The following is a 20,143-nucleotide window of genomic DNA, read 5'->3' on the forward strand; positions in this document are numbered from 1 at the left end:
AAAAATCAATTCTGGCATTGAGTTTTACCTTTTAAATTTTTCGCCATGCAGCGTACAGTATAAGTAACATGTGACCTTCATTCTGCGGGTCGGTACGGTTACGGCGATACCTTATTTATATTATTTTTTTATGCAATACTAATTCTGTACAATAAAAACACATTTGGGGACATAAATCAATGTTTTTTGCATCGCCATCTTTTGAGAGGCGTAATATTTTTATTTTTTGGTTGACAGTGTTGGTTGGGGGCTTATTTTTTGCGGGACAACCTGCGCTTTTTATTGGTACTGTTGTGGGGTGCATATGACTTTTTGATCACTTTTTATAGCATATTTTGTAAGGTAAGATGCGAAAAATCACTACTTTCGGCGGGTTTTTTCCTTTTTTTTTTTCTCCGAAGTGCACCGTGTACATTAAATATTGTTTCAGTTTTATTGTACAGATTGTTACGAACGCGAAGATACCAAATATGTATTGTTTTTATTAATTTTTAGGTTTTTTTTTATATAATTCATTTTCTATAAAAAAAAAAAAAGGGAGTTTTGGGGGCTTTATAACTTTATTCATTTTTATTATAAACTTTATTTATTATTTTTCACTTTTTTTCTTTTACTTTTTCATGTGTCCCTTTAGGACTAATTCTGTAATAGACGCTGCAGGACACAGCATTCAGTGTCTTGCAGCGTCTAGAGGAGGTCAGTCGCAGGGGCTGCCTGCGGCTGACCTCCTCTTAACCGGGGCAGGATCAACCAGGTATCGGGGGTCTTTAGCAGTCTGGGGTCACTGGCCAGACCCCAGACTGCATGTTGGAGACACTGGCACCTCCCGATCTCGCCGCGGGGGGTGCCGATACTGCCGGCAGCATCACGGAACCGCTTCAGTTCCGTGATCATGTTTGATCACGGAACTGAAGGGGTTAAAAAACCCCGATCGGAGACCCCTCCGATGGGGGGTAATGGAGCAGGGTCTTAGCTGTCAGATACAGCTAAGATCCTCTCCATTTACGTCGGCACTGACAGGGAATCCTTCCCTGACTGCCCGGCGTAATTTTACTATAGGGCAGTCAGGAAGGACCTGTCAGTGCCGACGTAATTTTACTATGGGCCGGTCGTTAAGGGGTTAATAGATAATAAGGAAAGGGGCGTGTCCACGTGTCACAGCTGGTGAATATGTAATGTGGCAGTGGGCGTGGCCACAGGTCCCGGTCGTCGGTGGTTCGGTGCCGGCTGCAGGTTCGGGAGTCTCTGGGTGTGAGGAGGTAGTCGGCTAATAGCGGCTCGGGGCTGGGAAGGAGTGACAGCAGCTCCGGACTTGGGGAGGGCCCCGGGGCGGGCTGTCACATCGCCAGGGCCGGTTCCCAGTACTGCAGAGGGAGCCGGCCTGGGGAAGAGGCTGAGGAGGCTGCCAGGAGAGACGTGGAGGAGGCGGCTGCTGCAGGTAAGCCGGGCGGTGCGAGGTGTTACATTGTGCAGTGTAGTGTAGTATATACAGCCATAGCCTGCACTCACAGCCAATGCAGAGACATAGAGAATACAGAATGCCTAGTAATAGACAGCACATGCTGCTCACTAATGTATATGCCGCCACCATTATGTCATACATAGCTACACACTCCAGCATGTACAGTATATATAGCCATACTGTACTGCAAGCTAATGTATAGACTGCTGCACCTGGAAAGCTGCATGCATCACTGGTGCTCTTCTGTAGACATATACTATATATATATATGCATTGGCGTAACTAGGAATGGCGGGGCCCCGTGGCGAACTTTTGACATGGGGCCCCCAACCGATGCCGAAGACCTCGACCGCTGGAGTATTGGTCAGGTGCATGGTCAGAATTGTCCCTGTGACAGCATGTCCCCCCAACACAGTGCCATTTATGGGGGCATAGTGATATATAATGCCAGGTTATACCCTGCCGCTGTGGGTGCTGGAGAACTGTCATGGACAACCTTGCCCCCTAGTCCGGCATCTGTAGTGGTAAAACCAGCGGTGGGCGCTGGACAACACCATTTTGTTTGTAATCCAGAAAGCTGACATCATAATAATGACATTAGTACATCTCAGTCATGTGACACACATATATGAGATCTATATAGTTCATGGGTCTCATAGGACGGTATTCTGCCGTCATAAATTTCTGACACTTTGTTTTGTACTCGTACGCCGGAAAATGTGCCATGCTTGCATCAAACAATGGCACAGTGTAAAGCATTGTGCACATCAGATTACAGCACTTCTCACCACAGATCCTGCTCATCTCTATCCGTAACCTGGGGACAGTGATATAGGGTTGTAGACATTGCTCAGCATTGCTGTATACCTATGTGATCTATGATGACTTGGCCTTGAGACGGGCACACTGAGCTCCTGCCAGTGAATGAAGCTCTGCAGTATACATTCATTGTATATACCGGGCTCTGCAGCATTCAGGGATCTGCTATATCATTGCACTGTAGTCAGCACTTCTGTCTTATGTATGAAATGTCAAGTATGTCAGGAGGAGGATTTGCTGGAATGTCTTGGAATGATCCGCCTGATACATAGTACTCTGGGTTGTAATAGACTGGGAGCTGTTTATGAAGGGGAGGAACCGGGGACTGTGTGTGACAAGGAACATGTGTCAGTGTGTGTATAACACTCTGTGTGACCCCAGGCTGCTGCTGCCACAAGGAGCAGTCACTAGCAAGTTCTTCAGGCCGCAGGCTTTACAGGTTCACACAGCAGCGTCAGCAGAGGACATTCATGTGTAGAGGAGACACTAGAGATCAGGAGCTGCACGTATGGCTTCTACGCTTCTTATATGCTGTATGCTTTTCTTTTACATACTGTGTCATTTAGATGTCGTCTCTATGCAGTATTGATACTGCACAGGAATAGATATGTCATTGGCACAACCAGGGCAGCTGCACAGGGGCCCAGTAGGTAAGGAGGTCAGCTGTCACCCTAAAGCAATATCCTATTGCTATTAGGGAGCCTTCACACAGCGTAAACGTGCAAGTATTTTTGCAAAATACACGTGTAAAAATAAGACTCTCATTGACTTCAATGACATTTTACAGGCGTATTTTTACACGTGTAAAAAATATCATTGAAGTCAATGGGAGTCTTATATTTACACGTGTATTTTGCAAAAATACACGCGCGTTTACTCCGTGTGAAGGCTCCCTAAGATTGCATAAAAAAACCTGAGCTATTGAATTTCATGGATAAAAATTACTAATAAATTGTAAGAGAGACTTAAGCGTGCACTATCATAACCTACGGAAAAACAAGCCTTATTCACACGTCTCTTTTTCACATATGTGCTCTACCAGTATTTTTTTTTTTACAATGTAGACACATTGATTGCAATATTCTTATCTACATGTCTGTTTCTAACTAACGCTAGGCTCACACTAGCGTTTGGGTCTCCGTTCTCAGACGGAAAGCTGTCAGACTGGGTCCGGCGGTGAGCGTTTTATGCTCTCCGCCGCGAAACCGGTTTTTTAAAACCGGACACAGAGTACTGCATGTCCGACTCTGTGTCTGATTTTAAAAAAAACGGTTTCGCGACGGAGAGCATAAAACTCTCACCGGCGCTCACGTACGGACATCTTTCAAACCCATTTAAATGAATGGTTGAGAAAGAGACCTGCAGGTTTCCGTCTCCTGCATCTGTTTTGTGCAGGGAACTGAAACCTGCAGAACAGAGACCGGGCGCAGATGTGAACAAGCCCTGACGCTTAGTACTTCTAGACATGATCTATGTTGTCCGTTTTACAGATTACAGACTCCCTTTAAAGGGGTTGTCCCATCACAAGGATCCTATCTATACTGCTTGTTAATGTGAATGTAAGACTTTTCCTAAATACATTGCTTCAGCAAAACTGCTTTGTTTGTCCACTATCTTACTTTATTCAATTCTTTGTGGCCACAGCCCTGACTTATCTGCTCAAAAGTCAAGTGATGTATCTGCTGCTCTCAGGGAGGAGGGGCTAATTGCAGGGAGCGAGCCTGTGTTTCTAGCTATTCCTGTGTCTACACCACGTGACCTAGTTCCCTGCTATCAGATAGAGGAGAGGAGCTGCTTTCATTTCTTCTGTTCTCCCAGTTATCAGGCTAGCTAATTCAATTGTGTTCATTATGGCAGAGACAGGCAGTGTCTGTATGTAACACAGAATGGAGTTGCTGCTGCCTGTACTTCATAGTCCAATATGTGTGGGCGGAGCTATATGTGAATTTTGCAGCGGAGCTAAATGGCAGGTTGCATGTGAAACCCCGCCCACCAAATGATGCAAGAAAGCAGGAAGAAAGAAGATTTTACAGCAGTGAAGACTGGTGAGTATGCAACGTGGGAATACCCCTTTAAAGTCTATGGTTCAGTGAAAAAACTGACAGCTGGCAAAATAAATGAACCACTGACTTAATATGACGATAAAATCAAACTGTCTGAGTATTGTCAGTAGAGACAGTGACAACATTTATAGAAAAAAAACCGGATGTGTGAATAAGACCTAATTATGGCCTATTTCTCATTCTCATTACAGACCGCATACTAAGAGCTTATTCACATATTCATGATAATCACTGACTGCATGCACACCCCTTAATTTTAATGGGTGCATCTTCCCATTTCCCACAGACCAGCGGAGGCATGCTCTATTTTGGATTATTTTGCAGACCATGGACCTGTGTGCTGTCTGTTTTTCATGGACCCAGAGACATAGAATGGTATACAATTTATAAAAAAAAAAAAAAAAAAAGAAAAAGTGAATCCATGTATGAATTAGAGGTGTTTTCCAGCCCCAAATCCAATTAAATTGAAAATTTGACTTGGGGATGGAAAACTCCTTTAACAGCCTATCTTTGCATGGCCCTATTTAGTTACCGATCCTTGCTCCTGCTCATGGCTGCCTGGGAAGCGGAGGCGGCTGTGAGCAGGAGTGGGGATCGGTAAATAAGGCCGTGGGCTTGAGAACCCCACAAGCACTGCTATCATTATACTCCGGGGTCTTTTCAGACCCTGGAATATAATGACCAGAGGGCCAGGGGAGGTGAAGGAACATAAAAAAACACTGTTACTTACCCCTCCTGCACTTCAGCAATCGTTGGACCTCTTTGGTGATGCCCCAGATGTCACATGGGTCAGGCTGGCATCATTATGCGTAACAATGCAGACCTAGCTCATGTGACGTCTGTACCAACATTGAAGAGGGCTGAAAGCAATGGGGAGTGCACCGGAGCCAGGGATAGGTAAGCAATAATGTTTTTTTTATGTTTGTATCCTCCCCTGGGTCTCCGATCATTATACTCTAGGGTCTGAAAAGATCCCAGAGTATAATAATTGTTCATGGGTGGTCCACTATGGGGCATAATACTGTGTGGTGTGAAGGGGCCACTATGGAGGATAATAGAATGTGCAAGGGCCACTATGGGGCATAATACTATGTGTGCAGAGGTCACTATAGGACATAATACTGTTGGTGCAGGGGCCACTCTGGGGCATAATACTGTGTGTGCAGGGGCCACTCTGGGGCATAATACTGTGTGTGCAGGGGCCACTCTGGGGCATAATACTGTGTGTGCAGGGGCCACTCTGGGGCATAATACTGTTGGTGCAGGGGCCACTCTGGGGCATAATACTGTGTGTGCAGGGGCCACTCTGGGGCATAATACTGTGCGTGCAGGGGCCACTCTGGGGCATAATACTGTGCGTGCAGGGGCCACTCTGGGGCATAATACTGTGTGTGCAGGGGCCACTCTGGGGCATAATACTGTGTGTGCAGGGGCCACTCTGGGGCATAATACTGTGTGTGCAGAGGTCACTATAGGACATAATACTATTTGTGCAGGGGCCACTCTGGGCCATAATATTGTGTGTGCAGGGGCCAAAATGGGGCATTATATTGTCTGTTAATGGGTCGTTATACTGTGTGGGGCCATTAAAAGGTGAGCTATGTCGGGGGGTGGGGGACCCAGTCTTTGCTAGTTACTCCATTGGTTCTTGGATTTGATTCAATAAAACTACAGCAAAATCTGCAACAAAAAAAGCTGCCTTTCCGCAACGTGGGTGGTCACATTAAACCTGTCAAAGAGGTGTGTCTCTAAAGCATCTAATACTGTTGGCATTGATTGGACCATGTGAGAGAGTGTACAGGGACACTACCCAACTGGTAACATCTAGTTGTCAATTAAGGAATAATAGAGGAACAGTACAACATAGTTCTAAGGAAAGAGACTGCAGAATTTACTAAGTATTTACTAAAAGAGACATGTCAGGAGAGATGGCAGCTACTCTTTAATGATAAGCTGAGAGCCCCAGCAAAGAGCAGCTTTCCCTCTGCAGGCCCAAGTGCAGCCATGATGAGAGGAATGGGCCATTTATTTCAGTTGCCAAGTACCGTATATACTCGAGTATAAGCCGACCCGAATATAAGCCGAGGCCCCTAATTTTACCACAAAAAACTGGAAAAATTTATTGACTCGAGTACAAGCCGAGGGGGGAAATGCAGCAGCTACTGGAAAATTTCAAAAATTAATATGGTCAGAGTTTTTGGGTGCAGTAGGTGCTGATGAAGGGGAGGGGGTGTTTTGGTTGTCTGTCTGCCCCTTCCTTGAGCTTGAGGACTGTTTTTTTTTTTTCCCCCACGTGGAATTCAGCCTGGCTGAATATAGGATATCTGTAGTGCTCCTATTAACCCCTTCCCGACGGAAGAGGAGCACTGCAGATGCCCTATATTCAGTAGACCGGGCACTTACAGACGCAGGGATACCTAATGTGTTTGTGTTTCACAGTCATTTTCTACTTTTGTATGTATTCTAGGGAAAGGAGGGGTTTAGAACTTTTATTAAGGGTGCATTCACACGATGTAACGTGCCGCGTGATCTGGCACGTATACGGCGTGTGAGAGTTTGCACGCCGTATACGCTCCCATTGATTTCAATGGGAGTTAGGATCGTATACGCCGCGTTATTTTGCCGCTGCAAAATCACGGCCGCAAAATAACGTGGCGTATACGATCCTAACTCCCATTGAAATCAATGGGAACGTATACAGCGCGCAAACTCTCACGCCGTATACGTGCCAAATCACGCAGCACGTTACATCGTGTGAATGCACCCTTATTTTATTTTTTTTAGAGCTTCTTTTTTTTTTTTTTTCTTTTCACTATTTTATGGGAGATTCTATACATTACTATTGCGGCTTGTCATAGACCCCCCTCCCTTTTTCTTTGCTTGACTCGAGTATAAGACGAGGGGGGCTTTTTCAGCACAAAAACTGTGCTGAAAAATTCGGCTTATACTCGAGTTTATATGGTAGTTCCCCTGTAATAAAATCTGATTGCCAGGGCCCCGGCAGTGAGGACTTAACTCTTATGGAAGAATAAGCAACATAGGTACTTATCTGTCACACATTTGATATTGATCCCCACTGCACACGGCCCTACCTGTATGTCACAAATCACAGGTTTACTATGCTGGAACATCTAAAAGCCAATTAAACAGGAATAAATGGTAATTTAATCCTCAGCATGCATCTGCAGTTCTATGGTTTTCTGATGTCTTGGAGTAAATTGACATTTATTGGTACATTGTGCATCAGGGCAGGTGCATCTAAGGTCACTGCATGTATGTTAAGTCAGTTCATAGCTATTACTTTCTAACGCACTTTTATTTGAATGACGTGTTGGTGCATATAAAGCATATATATATTATGGTAATTGTGTTCCTTGTAGTGAATTGGATATGATTATTGGCTCATTCATGGACTTGCTGTGGACAGTATATGAAAATCTATATAGTTTGTTGGAAAAGAATAGCTTTATTTAAAGGTTATTCTCATTACACGTTTATTGATAGGGTATATATGTACACCCCTTTCCTGTACCAACTGTATTGCTGTATTGGCTGTGCACATTTTTTCTCGATCACACCTAGGAATAGCCTTAAGAAAAGCTATTCTTCTCCTACCTTTAGGTGTCTTGTCCGTGCCGCCGTTTGGTAGAAATCCCGGTTTTCGTCTGTATGCAAGTGAGTTCTTTCTCAGCAATGCTGTGAGAGAAATCTCCAACGCCGCTTCCATCTTCTTCAGGAACAGCCTCTCTGCGCATCTTCTTCTGGAGCTGGGTTCAAATTTCTGGTCAATTGGAGGAACAGAAGAATTATAAAATGTAGAACAACGATCCCTGAAAATAATGGACACAAACCGCGCCTGAGGGACCCAATTGACTAGAATGGGGTCTTTCAGGTGTCTGTTGTTGTTTTTTAAATTAATAGAAGTTTGAAATTTTTCTTCAGTCTGACGTTTTGTGATGGAGCACCCAGACACCTGGTGCAGATGTGAATTTATCCCTTAGGCTAAGGCCCCACGTAGTGGGCTGCAATAAAAAAAGCGCTGCTGGAAAAACTGTGGCGGAAATGCAGTGCAGTTTTCCCCACAGCTCTTTTCACAGAAAGTCCACAAAGGATTGAGGACTTTCTGCTTTGTTTATACCTATAGGGAAATTGTCGATGCTGCCGTATGTATAATTGACATGCTGCAATATCCAAAACCGGAATGGTTTTGGATATCGAAGCATTTCCTGTGCATATTTTTCTGGGATTCGTGGCCAAAATGTGGCATTTTTGCAGCATGGGGCCCGGCCTCTGCGCTGAGAAAGGAATTGCTTTTCTGGTTCTCTTCTAGGTTCAGTTCTGGTCCTGGAAACCGCTGATCGGTAAAGTTCCAGCACCCGAAACTCCACCAATCTGACAGGTCACCTGAGACCACACAGTGTGAAGAGACTGCCTAATTTCTATAGCAGCATGTTACTCTATGAGCCACCACAGCAAATATCATCTGAAATATGCTGGCAAGTTATCGCTACTGCAGCGGTTTCCCATAAACTTAAATATGACACTGCTGTCGTACCCATAACCACTGCTACTAAATGCATGGCGAGCGAGCAGCACAGCACCCCACATGTAAACACTGTCTGCAGCCGTGCAATTTGTGAAACGGCTGATCTGCAGGGGTCCTGACAGTTGGATCCCTGCCAATGTAAAATTGATTGCATATCTTAAACAGCATATTACACTATGCAGAGAATACAGTGTAGTAAAGAAGTAATAATGAACACAAAAAACCAGAACAACCCCGAACAGGACTGGTACCAGATACCCAAATGTTTTCCTGGCAGCTGAACTTTGGCAATGCATTAAAACAACATCGATCTCTCAATATTTAGTAAAAAAGAAATAAACTACAGTGGATCATGGTCAACAATCATTTGACAAGTATCATAACAGACTCTCAAGGTTCCCCACGAGATTGTTCAAGCCATTTAGTAAAGATGCTCCGCAGGTTACCCTGACCCCACCCTATTTCCTCACATTCCCTCTTTCTTCCATGTCTAGGTCTGATTCTTTATTAATCTTGTCTTTTAGCCCTCTGTGGGTTCATTTTCAGTCCTAGTACAGAGACTATCATTTCATATTGATATCTGTGCTTATGTTTTCTACATAAGAGAAAGTTTAATACTTCACAAAGATCCTAATATTGGATTTCTTTTATATTTGTGTCTGTGCCTTGTCACATCCATCTTGTTGTAATGCACTTTTATGTTGTAAACCTCTTCTGCTCAATAAAAATTATTGAAAGTAAAAATAAGAAAACACAAACTAGGTTTCCTTGCCGCTTACTTGTGCTATGGTAAGTGGTGCGAAAGCCAACCTGCTTGTCAGGATTTCTGGCCATATGTATCATTGGTGGTGTCTGTTTTTCTGCTGTTTTTTTTTGCCTTAGGTTGCTAATCACAAAGCACATTATCTTGTCTATTTTTACTACTACTCTGAAGTGAAGGGCTGCCTCTAATCTCTTATCCGTCAAAACAACTGCTGGCATAATTATTATGTACAAACCTACTTATAAGAAGCACACGCTGCACTCAGCACAAGCTTTCACTTCATTTCATTCACTACACTTGCCTCGGGATTATTATGGTGTATTAGGCTAGTATTACCATCTGCAAATTAAAAACAATCTTCTTGCCTGAGAAATCTGAAATTGACTGGATAATTTTTCACGCGTTCAGTAGATTGTTTGACCTCATTCATGTAAAACAGCAATAACTGATCACCCATATGTTCAGTCACTTTAGTAGAATAGTAGACGCACATTTTTCTTCAGTAAATGAAGCAAGTGATGAAGCAGTGGAATATATCTTTAACTAATGTTCTATAGAAGATTGATCTGTCTCTGTTAGATGTCATTTTTTTTCTTCTGCATACACAATGTGGTGCTAACATACTCTGGAGTGCTGCACAAAGATTGTCACCAGTTATGGCAATCTTCTCCGACTCTAACAGTATACACATACATGCATACTAGAGTCACTTTATATACTTAAAGGGGTTGTCCAGGAACTGGACAAGTCACAGAGAAGGCTGTGAATGGGAACCAAGATATATCGCATATAGTGAACGTAAGTATAGGCCCCTATTCATCCAACAGAGGTCAAAATATGTTTTTATAACTGTATAAGAACCAGCGGAGGATTGAACCCACATATAGAGCAGGCCACCGTATTATATGTGGTATAATAAATATTGTATTAGAGAGGTAGGTCATAAGCAGAATTTCCTTATAGCAGAAAGGGTTTTATTTCTCAGCAAAGTAAACGGGGTGTTTTTCCAGCAACAGATAAAGTCCATACAAAATAGACATGCTTTAGTCAGCAAACACAAAGTTCTTAAATATCCTTATATATAATCCAAAGTCCTGGTTGTTTTCTTACCCAGATATAGGTCAGTTTCTGCTAATGCTTTGTTTGCTTCAGAAGAGCCCAACGCACTCAGCCCTTCAGCTTCAAGAAGTTCACACACCATTCCCTCTACTCTGCACAAGGTATTTTGTCTCCTACCTGAACTCCAAGTACAATTGGAATGGGTTATGGGAGTGGCCATCCTATCTATACCACATACACTTCCAAATCCTAGACCTTAAAGGGGCTCTAACCCTAAAGGCTATTCAATCACTGCTAATGTTATTTTAACCCCCCCGTTTTAAAATAAAAACATATATGTAAACTAGCTGGTACCCGCGACTTCGTCTGCGGTGATTGTAGAAGTGGGTATATACAGGCGCGGGTAAGGTTTTCGTACTGTGTATAAGGTATGGGATATGAAATGTAACTTTGTATCTTGTTTTTGCTGTAATTCTGAGAATCCGTGAGACTTTTGTGTTGAAGTTAATTTGTATTTGAGCTGCTATACGGTGTTGTGAGAAACTTTACATAGTGACTTTGGGACAGAGGTATTTGAAGTTAACCCTTTCCCGCCGATGGCATTTTTTGATTTTTGTTTTTCGTTTTTGACTCCCCTCCTTCTAAACCCCATAACTTTTTTATTTCTCCGCTCCCAGAGCCATATGAGGTCTTAATTTTTCCTGGGACAAATTTTTCTTCATGATGCCGCCATTATTTATTCTATATAATGTACTGGGAAGCAGGGAAAAAATTCAGAATGGGGTGGATTTGACGAAAAAATGCATTTCTGCGACTTTCTTACGGGCTTTGGTTTTACGGCGTTCACTGTGCAACCAAAATGACATGTCCCCTGTATTCTGTGTTTCGTTACGATTCCGGGGATACCAAATTTATATGGTTTTATTTACATTTTGATCCCTTAAAAAAATCCAAAACTGTTAAATTTTTTTTTTTTTTTTTTTGAAAAGTCGCCATATTCTGACAGCTGTAACTTTTTTATACGTGCGTGTACGGGGATGTATAGGGCATCTTTTTTTGCGGGACTGGGTGTACTTTGTAGTTCTACCATTTTCGGGAAATGTTATTGCTTTGATCACTTTTTATTCAAATTTTTATCAGAATCAAAACAGTGAAAAAACGGCGGTTTGGCACTTTTGACCATTTTTCCCGCTACAGCGTTTACTGAACAGGAAAAATATTTGTATAGCTTTGTAGAGTGGGCGATTTCGGACGCGGGGATACCTAACATGTATATGTTTCACAGTTTTTAACTACTTTTATATGTGTTCTAGGGAAAGGGGGGGGGATTTGAATTTTTAATCCTTTTTATTTTTTTTAATATTTTTTTTAACTTTTTTTAAACTTTTTTTTTTTTGCATTTATTAGACCTCCTAGGGGTATTGACATGGGTGGGCGGTGTCGCGGATTGTCAGAGCGGTGGGGGTCGGCAAACATGGCTGCTCCGGAGCGTTAAAGAGAGCCTCCTGGAGTATCATTAAGGTGAGGGGCAAAGTGGTAAAGTATATGTATATGTGATTGTGTGGGGTTAGGGGCGAGGCTGTAGAGGGTAATAGGAATTTTGGGGCTTGCTATGGTCCAAAGTGTGTGAGATTGCAGAGATGGTGATGTGAGTTTGGGTTTTGTGGGGGTCCTGGCACAAACGTATGTGCGTTATTGTGACGAAAAGTAGCCTATTGCGCAATCCAGTGTAGTGACTATGTTTGTGGAAACTTTCAGCCAAATTGGTGGAGCGGGTTTTGCGTGATTGACTAACAAACATCCGAACACACAAACCCACAAACATCCAAACTCACAAACTTTCACATTTATAATATTAATAGGATTATACTTATCGTGCACGATGGGCAGTCATGCACAGTCTGACGTCATCTTGCTGTCACGCCTTCCTCTTCTTTCTTCTTCCAGCGACATCCTCCTGTCCTGGCTCTTCCCTGCTTTGATCTTCTGTTCTTCCAGCGAGTTGTGTTAAAATCCCGCGTTTGCGCAGTAGCACTCCCTCCGGAGCACTACAACGCACGCATCGGTGACATTTTTTTTGTAGTTCTAAGTACCCCTTAGAACTATGCGGGCGTACATTCCAGAAGTAAAGAAGATGAAGGCGTGGAAGAGCCAGGACAGGAGGGCATCGCTGGAAGAAGAAAGAAGAGGAAGGCATGCCAGAAGATGACATCGGACTGTGGAGGACAGCCCACCCTGCATGATAAGTATAATTTACAAATATGTTTTTATGGTTTTATTTTAAAATGGGGGGGGGGGGTTAAAATACGATTAGCGGTGCCCGAATAGCCTTTTTAAAGGCTATTCAGGAATATGTGGGGCTCATGCAGAATAGTTTTGCTGATACAGCCCCTTTGAAAATCAAGTTCTTCTGGAATTTATCAGTTTCTGAGAGTGGCTGTCTTGGATGAAGGTATGTGCCATCCAATACATAGCCTGATGGTGGCCATTTTTGGGAGGCTGCGCCTGCTCATGTAATTCAATACAGGAACTTACTGCTCAGGTAGTTGGACCGACAGAAGAGGCGGGGTTGCAGCTGAAGATGGAGGTGTCGCTGGAAAGAGCTCTCTGGCAGCAGTGGGGACGCCCCCATTGCCATTTGAGCGCTGGGACCCGCCCTCATTGCTGTGATGAACTCACTTGCATACTGGTTAAAATCGGTATTTCTAAGGAACGGCGCTGCGTAGACCACGTCTAAAGGTAAGGGACGAATAGCCTTTCTTAAGGTTATTCCGACGTGGTAATTAGAAAAAATGTTGGTTTAGTGGTAGAATACCTTTAAGCTTAATTCATTTTCCATCTTTTGGATTTGATATCAGGACCAATCTACTAAGTGTAAGTGTGTCTGGAGTCTGACTTATAAATGGATGCCTTCTGAATTTGCTATTTAAGATCAATACTAGTAAGATCTCATCTGTACTCAAGTTCCGTCCTTGTATATATGATAGTTGTAATGGAGTCAGTGAAGTGGGAGCAGAGCTGCAGTGACTCTAGACTGCAGCCACTACACAGAAACAACTGATCTTTTGGCTCTGTTCTTTGTGTTAGATGTGGCATTGGTGGAGGTGCCACCTAATTAATTACATATCCTAAGGCTAGGTCATCGTTACCTCTAACTGGGAACCCCGCCTTTCAACTGAGACACACATTGGCCCAGATTTACTTTTGTGGTTACAACTAGACACTGGTGTAAACGTGGTGCATTGTGGCACATCTAGGTTGAGCTAGACTTTTCAACATGCTCGACATGTGGGCATGAAATCTCATAAAAAGGTACGGGGCCTAATATGTACCAAGAACTTTTAAGCTAACTAACAGGACGTGTAAATGTAGACTAGATGGTCTGAGAATACTCCAGATTTATCAAACAGCATCAGACATTTTGATAAATGTGCTGCAATTTAAGACTGTATAGTCTAAGGGCTCATTCACATCTGCGTTGTGCTCTCCGTTCTGCAGGTTTCCGTTTCCTGCATAAAACAGAGGCAGGATACGGAAACCTGCAGGAGTCTTTCTCACCCATTCATTTGAATGGGTGAGAAAGCTGTCCGGCCGTGAGCGGCGGTGAGCGTTTCGCGCTCTCGCCGCGAAACCGGGTTTTTTAATCCGGACACAGTCGGACATGCAGTACTCTGTGTTCGGATTAAAAAATCCGGTTTCGCGGTGGAGAGCATAAAACGCTCACCGCCGCTCATGGCCGGACCCGGTCTGTGCTTTCCGTCTTCTGGCATGCAGAAGACGGAAAGCACAGAACGGAGAGTAGAACGCAGGTGTGAACCTAGCGTAAGCTTGAATTGTCTTGCTTTTAGAAGATATTAGTAAATCTGAGCCATCAAGTTTTTGTTGCTTTATTTTTGGTGCAGATTCTGTTGTGGTATTGTAATTGCGCCAAAGTCAGGAACGGATTATATGGAATGGGAAATATAAAGGAAGCGCTTGCACTTCTTCATGCTGCATCCACTCTTGGCTTTGGTTAAAAATTTTCAAGAAAAAAAATCAGCATGCGCTTCCAGTCTTAAGGGATTTTCCCAGCATAGCTGCATTAGGCAGAAGTCCACTAGAATGGGGGTGTTTAGGTCCCGTATCTGAATGAAGTGGGGATTTTAATATGCCCAGTCTTCAGCTATCTCTAGCAGTCATATTAAGATGAATGATGCTGGGACTCGCTTTCAACCACCATTTCATTCAGATTGGGAAGCAAAACATCCCTGTTCTTGTGATTTTAGGGATCTCAGTATTCAGACGCCTTGGCCCTCCCTCTTGATCTTCTTTCTAAATGCAAGTGTGTCTGGAGCCTGACATACAAATGCTTGCCTTCTGACTTTGCTATTTAAGAGCATTACTAGAAAGATCAAATCACCACTCCTGACATTGGCTCAAAAAAACCGTATCCCCTTTAATGGACCTTTAGTCCAAGCAGCCGTGTGTCATGCTATCTAGGGCCTGCTGAATGAGACATGTGATACTTCAATGGCAAAGATATTAGTTATGTTAATAGGCTACCCAGTAGAGGTAGAAGTCCTAGCTATGAGTACATGCTTTTACGCTGTGCATTAATAGTATTTTTCCTTCTTTCCATAATTAGCATCCATCATCCTTTCTATAAGCAGACGTCAATGTCAGACCGCTCTGTGTTATAATTGGTGATTGCGGAAGAAAGCTAATGATAATGCAGCGTCTGAGGTTTTACAGTAGGTATAAAGGCGGGTGGACCTGGTGCTTATTATCTGCTGGTGGCTTCTGAGCTTTCTGTATGTTTAATAGGAGAGCAAAGAAGTATTTAATTTTAGATTTTCAGTTCATTTAACCTTTGGCAGAAACTTCAAAGCTTCTAGTACGGATACTAGTGAGTGAATGTTAATCTGTTTGTACCCTAGGGTTTCTCTTAATGCTGTACAGAGAATATCTCCTTTAATATTAAGATATTGCTGACAAGTAAGTCTCTTTGCCTGTAGTGTCTGTATATTATAGTGCGAGATATGCCTATCCCTATTGATTTTATGGATTATGTCTCCAGACGGGAGTGCAGGATTAGAATTACAGTCATATTCAGACAGAGCAGCCCTGATAATTAGGAATTAATGATGATCTTTAATTTGTGCAAAATGGTCTATAGTTCATTGGATATTAGAAAAATGTTATTCCATAGTCCAAAGAGTGTACACAATGGATATAGTAATTCCATTACCCGGGAACTAGTGATGCAGCATTTGCTTTGTAAGTGGATGAATTTCTTATTGATCTCATTAGGAGCTGGTAAAAGCGAGAGCTGATTATTGGTCAGTAGTTACAGCCAATTTACACATGCCATAAATTATTATTATTATTCAATACTATTGCATATTTTGTAGCATAATTGCTGCACATTTTTGGTTTATGTAAGCGGTCTTTAAAAAGACTTTAAGATAAGTGTTTCAGCAAACGACCTTTTAGTAGACTTATTGTTTATGAATTTCTCACTGTTTATTTTCATTCTCCTATTTCCTTAAAGGAAGTCTATCATTGGCTAGATTTTTTTTTTTTTTTTTTTAAAGGGATCCTATCATTAAAGCTCTTTTTTTTTTTTCTGCCTAACACGAAGGCTATTCTTCTCCTACCTTTGTAAGCAGCCACTCTCTTGTGGCCGGCAGGCATGCGGAGTCGGCTGCCTGAGGCTTAGAAGTTTGAAGCCACCACCAGAAGAAGATGCGAAGAAGACCCGTTCCTAAAGAAGATGGAAGCGGCACTGGAGAGTTCTCTCGTAACGCCCCCAGAGCTGTTTGAGCGCTGGGGCCTGCCCCCAGTGCTGTGAGAGAACTCATTTGCATACTGACGAAAACCAGATTATATAACGAACAGTGGCGCGGAAAAGACATCTTAAAGGTAGGAGAAAAATAGCCTTTCTTAAGGCTATTCTGACGTGTTAGGCAGAAAAAAAAAGAATTTTTATGATAGGATGTCTTTAAATAAGCATATCTCTACATAGCCTTTAGAACAGCTATTCTAGGCATACCTGTCATTAATTGATCCTTGCAGCGGTTTTTAATTAACCTGGTTTTCTTGATATGCAAATTACTCTTCAGGGAACATCGGAAGTCTTATCCCTGTTATCCGAGCACCACTGCATCATCAGCCTCCTCTGTTTCTCAACACCTCTTTCTTTACAGATGATCCCTCCTTCTACACTTCTTTACTGTTTCCTTCAGAGCAGCTAGTCACGTTCAGCGCATATGCGAGATTTTAATTGCGCTGTACATGACTAGATGCTCTGAAGGAAGCAATGAAGAAGTGTAGAAGGAGGGATCATCTGTAAAGAAAGAGGCGATGAGAAATGGAGGCGGCTGATGATGCAGCGGTGCTCGGGGAACAGGGATAAAACTTCTGGTGCTCCCTGGAGATTTGCATATCAAGAAAACCAGGTTAATTAAAAACGCCTGCAAGGATCAATGAATGACAGGTATGCCTAGGATAGCCTTTCTAAAGGCTATGTAAAGCTATGCTTATTTAAAAAAAACATCTATCCAATTAGACTCCCTTTAAGCAGTTTTCCCCTCTGAATTTTGTAGCTGGAATTTGCAGTCTTTGGTTGGTGGAGACTAGATGTTATACACTGCACACAGTGAGTACAGGAGAATCTGCTCTATAACTCTCTATAGTGTAGCAATATGAGGAAAGTGCTTTGGCTGTGATAGGAAGCTGTAGGGCAGGGGTCTGCAACCTTCGGCACTCCAGCTGCTGTGAAACTACAATTCCTAACATGCTCCATTCACTTCCATGGGAGCTCCAAGAACAGCAGAGCAGGTATGCATTCTTGGATTTGTAGTTTCACAACAGCTGGAGTGCCGAAGGTTGCGTACCCCTGCTCTAGGGTCTTTAGAAGTTGTCTTCCCTGTCTTATTTCATTCCTCCCCTTCCGTGGTGTAGAGAGGAGTCATACAAGCCACTTCAGCTCAACCACCCAAAAGGAAGTCCCAGAGGTCTGTGCAGCCTATAACATTCATCAATAATTGGCACGCTGTGGGTTTAATCCTATAGCTCAGGTCACTTTGCACTGCAGGTGTTAGGCACAGAATGTAGATGAGGATCATTTAACTCTTACCAGCAACGACAAGTTCTAAAAGTTTTATAAAAGTCATAACTTTAGATTTTTTCCATTCACTTCGCCGTATGAGGTCTTGTTTCTGTGGAACAAATTGTACTTCCTTTCGGCATCATTTAATATTCTATACTGTGTACTAGGAAGGCAGAAAAAAATGCCTGAAGTAGGTGGAATTGGAAGAAAAAACTTGACAGATTACGTTTATTCTGCATTATGGTTAACAAAACAACATTTTTTATCGCTTTTTAAAATGTTTTAACTCAAGGATTATTTTTTCTTTTTGTGTTTTTACCATTTGTCTTCCACAGGCCATAGCTTTTTTTTTTTTTTTTTTTTTTTTACTTTGACATTCACAGAGCCATATGAGAGCATATTCTTTTGGGTAGAATTGGAATAAAGACCTTGGCCCGTCGGATTTACTATAACCCCCACCATATGCATGATGTAAAACTACAGACCCTAGGATGGCAAAAATGTCACTTCTGGCACAAGGGGCCACTGGTGATATGTCAGAATTACTAAGAGGACAGCCGCTTAATAATTCTGATGCATCTTATGTGGTGGAATTGATTAGGCGTGGCTTAGGGGGGTGTTCACACTATTGTTGTTGGTGTCCATTGTTAGCATCGATCATAAAATGTTAACAATGGACACTCACAGATCTGTCAAAAATCTGTTTCCAATCCCTTTGATTTCAGTGGGATTTGTCCTATTGTCTGTTATTGTCCATTTATATAAAATCCGTTACATTTCCGTTATTTTGCGCTAATAATAGCTCAGGCTATGGGACTTTTGGCTTCATTCAGCATAACAGATATGAAGTGTTTTTTTTTTTTTTATTAACAATACTCTCTATGGCTAACGTACATACGACGGATGGTAATAGATACCATCCATTATTACCGTCCTTCTTTTTCTCTGCATGTATTCAGAAAGCAGATCCAAAAAAACAAACAAAAAAAACAAAACTGACTGTATAGTAATGGACAGTAACTGATGTTTTTTTTTTTAATGTTATTTTTTTAACAGATCTATTAAATGGATCAGTTAAACAGACAATCACACTAACATCCATTAGTGTCCATTCCCTGTCCATTATGATAGGTGTTTGTTTAACTGACTTCCAACTGTAGTGTGGACATACCCTTAGGAAACAGCAGTCTTAATACATTTCTCCTTTTGTCTGGCATTGACAGTCTTAGACATATGTCACATTTATTTACAATACATGTTCGAACATAGCGGCAGGAAAATCAAAGTAAGTTACAATTTCCTTTCTGCACTGTATTTTGTGTGTTGCCATATATTGTATTGGCAGGGCATTGTAGCGACAAATGCTTCTGTTTCATTCCTGTATTCTATGGATGCCACTGCAGTAGGGTGTTGTGCCTGTGTTTGTCCATGTGCACTTTTGTGCTTTTGTTAATGTTCTTTTTAAGTTGTGAGTTAGGGTGAGTCGAGGGTTGGTGCGTATCCCCTTTTCCTGAATCCTTTGTGTGCTTCTATTTTCCACCGCACCTTAGGTTAATTGCTGGCAGAATGGAGTAAACTCTTTGTGACTTCCCAGTGTGTGCTGAACAAATTATTAATGAATAGATTTAATTTAATGTGAAAAATGAAGGAGTGGTTGGGTGTTGCTTCTCGAGTGATCAAAATCTTTCCTAGTTAGGATTGTTACTGCATTTGCTTATGAGCTAAAGTGGTATTTTTTATTAATAGCCATTACATTAGTCTCGTATTAAAAAAAAAAAAAAAAAAAAAAAAGCAACTTGTTTTTTTTTCCTTGTGTAATAAAATATATGATATACAGGGACTTACAAAGGTAACCAATACCCCTTGAACTTTCACATTTTGTCAGCTTACAACCACAAACTTAAATGATTTTTATTGAGATTTTAAGTGATAGACCAACACACAGTAGCATGTAGTTGTGAAGTGGGATGAAAATGATTCATGGTTTTCAAAATTTGAATCAAATAAAAATCTGACGTGTGACGTGCAAAAGTATTCTGCCCCCCTGTACACTGATACCCCTAAATAAAATCCAGTGCACACAGTTGCCTTAAGAAGTCACTTAATTAGTTAATAGAGTCCAACTGTGTAATTTAATCTCAGTATAAATACCCCTGTTCTGTGAAGGACTCAGTGATTTGTTACAGAACACTAGTGAACAAACACAGCAAGAAGACCAAGGAACTCTCCAGACAGGTGAGAGATAAGGTTGCAGAGAAGTTTAAAGCAAGGTTAGGTAACAAAAACATATCCCAAGCTTTGAGCATCCCAAGGAGCACTCTTCAAACCATCATCCAAAAAT

General features: G+C 42.1%; 1 protein-coding gene across 3 annotated transcripts in view; it reads left to right on the forward strand.

Annotated features, from left to right (window-relative positions):
- The first annotated feature begins 1,178 nt into the window (after positions 1 to 1,178).
- Positions 1,179 to 20,143, forward strand: part of TANC2 (tetratricopeptide repeat, ankyrin repeat and coiled-coil containing 2) — a 329,427-nt gene continuing 310,462 nt past the window's right edge. For all 3 annotated transcript variants that reach the window (XM_075277126.1, XM_075277128.1, XM_075277129.1), the window contains exon 1: positions 1,179 to 1,438. The gene's annotated coding sequence lies outside the window, so the exon portion shown is untranslated. The remainder of the gene's footprint in view (positions 1,439 to 20,143) is intronic.

Source organism: Leptodactylus fuscus, chromosome 6 (assembly GCF_031893055.1).
Source record: "Leptodactylus fuscus isolate aLepFus1 chromosome 6, aLepFus1.hap2, whole genome shotgun sequence".
NCBI lineage: Eukaryota > Metazoa > Chordata > Amphibia > Anura > Leptodactylidae > Leptodactylus > Leptodactylus fuscus.